Below are 2,667 nucleotides of genomic sequence, written 5' to 3' on the forward strand. Positions count from 1 at the left end.
GCTTAAGTTATCAAATTCATCCAAACATTGGCTAGCAAACTTAGCAGGAGGGATTTCAGCTTTATCATATCTATAGAGAGAATTTACCTTTACTACCTATGTCAGGTTATCGAGACCATGTGTTTCTTCAATAGGTGATGAATTAAGACCATGTATTTCTTCAACAGGAGGTAAATTCTTAACATCTTCAGCTTTTATACCTTTTTCTTTCATAGATTTCTTTGCCTCTTGCATATCTTCAGGACTGAGAAATAGAATGCCCCTTTTCTTCGGAGTTGGCTTAGGAGTTAGTCCAGGAAGTGTCCAATTATTTTCATTAGTCAACATATTATTCAATAGAATTTCAGCTTGATCAACAGTTCTTTCCCTGAAAACACAACCAGCACAACTATCCAGGTAATCTCTGAAAGCATCGGTTAGTCCATTATAAAATATATCAATTATTTCATTTTTCTTGAGAGGATGATCAGGCAAAGCATTAAGTAATTGGAGAAGCCTCCCCCAAAATTGTGGGAGACTCTCTTCTTCAATTTGCACAAAATTATATATTTTCCTTAAAGCAGCTTGTTTCTTATGAGCGGGGGAATATTTAGCAGAGAAGTAGTAAATCATATACTGGGGACTACGCACACAACCAGGATCAAGAGAATTAAACCATATCTTAGCATCACCCTTTAATGAGAACGGAAATAATTTAAGGATATAATAGTAGCGAGTTTTCTCATCATTAGTGAACAGGGTAGCTATATCATTTAATTTAGTAAGATGTGCCACAACAGTTTCAGATTCATAGCCATAGAAAGGATCAGATTCAACCAAAGTAATTAACTTAGGATCAATAGATAAATCATAATCCTTATCAGTAATAAAGATAGGTGAAGTAGCATAAGCAGGATCATATTTCATTCTAGCATTCAAAGTCTTTTCTTTCAGCTTAGCTAATAATTTCTTAAGATCACTTCTATCATTGCAAGCAAGAAAGTCTCTAGCCGTTTCTTCATCCATAACATAACCCTCTGGAACAACAGGCAATTCATATCTGGGGGAGAATCTTCATCATCACTATCATCAATATTATCAGTTTCAATATTTTCATTCTCTCTAGCCCTAGCAAGTTGTTCATCAAGAAATTCACCTAGTGGCACAGTAGTGTCAAGCATAGAAGTAGTTTCATCATAAGTATCATGCATAGCAGAAGTGGCATCATCAATAACATGCGACACATCAGAATTAATAGCAGAAGCAGGTTTAGGTGTCGCAAGCTTACTCAAAACAGAAGGTGAATCAAGTGCAGAGCTAGATGGCAGTTCCTTACCCCCCCTCCTAGTTGAGGGAAAAATATTGGTTCTTTGATCTTTCAAGTTCTTCATAGTGATAAACAGATATAAATACCAAGTGACTCAAAGAATAGAGCTATGCTCCCCAGCAATAGCGCCAGAAAATGTTCTTGATAACCCACAAGTATAGGGGATCGCAACAGTTTTCGAGGGTAGAGTATTCAACCCAAATTTATTGATTGGACACAAGGGGAGCCAAAGAATATTCTCAAGTATTAGCAGCTGAGTTGTCAATTCAACCACACCTAGAAACTTAATATCTGCAGCAAAGTATTTAGTAGCAAAGTAATATGATAGTAGTGGTAACGGTGGCAAAAGGTAATGGTAGCAAAAGTAATATTTTTGGGTTTTGTAGTGATTGTAACAGTAGCAACGGAAAATTAAATTAGCGAAGAACAATATAGAAAAAGCTTGTAGGCATTGGATCGGTGATGGAGAATTATGCCGAATGCGATCGATCATGTAACAGTTATAACCTAGGGTGACACAAAACTAGCTCCAGTTCATCAATGTAATGTAGGCATGTATTTCGAATATAGTCATACGTGCTTATGGAAAAGAACTTGCATGCCATCTTTTGTCCTACTCTCCCGTGGCAGCAGGGTCCTATTGGAAACTAAGGGATATTAAGGGCTCCTTTTAATAGAGTACCGGACCAAAGCATTAACACTTAGTGAATACATGAACTCCTCAAACTACGGTCATCACCAGTATGTATCCCGATTATTGTCACTTCGGGGTTAACGGATCATAACACATAATAGGTGACTATAGACTTGCAAGATAGGATCAAGAACTCTCATATATTGATGAAAACATAATAGGTTCAGATCTGAAATCATGGCACTCGGGCCCTAGTGACAAGCATTAAGCATAGCAAAGTCATAGCAACATCAATCTCAGAACATAGTGGATACTAGGGATCAAACCCTAACAAAACTAACTCGATTACATGATAAATCTCATCCAACCCATCACCGTCCAACAAGCCTACGATGGAATTACTCACGCACGGCGGTGAGCATCATGAAATTGATGATGGAGGAAGGTTGATGATGATGATGGTGACGGATTTCCCTCTTCGGATCCCCGAACGAACTCCAGATCAGCCCTCCCGAGAGAGTTTAGGGCTTGGCGGCGGCTCCGTATCATAAAACGCGATGAATCCTTCTCCTTGGTTTTTTCCTCCCCGAAAGTGAATATATGGAGTCAAGGTTGAGGTCGGTGGAGCGTCAGGGGGGCCCACGAGGCAGCGGGGCGTGCCCAGGGGGGTAGGGTGCGCCCCACCCCTCGTGGACAGGTGGTGGGCCCCCTGACGTGGATCTTTCTT

This window comes from Triticum aestivum, chromosome 5A (genome assembly GCF_018294505.1).
Source record: "Triticum aestivum cultivar Chinese Spring chromosome 5A, IWGSC CS RefSeq v2.1, whole genome shotgun sequence".
Classification (NCBI taxonomy): Eukaryota; Viridiplantae; Streptophyta; class Magnoliopsida; order Poales; family Poaceae; genus Triticum; species Triticum aestivum.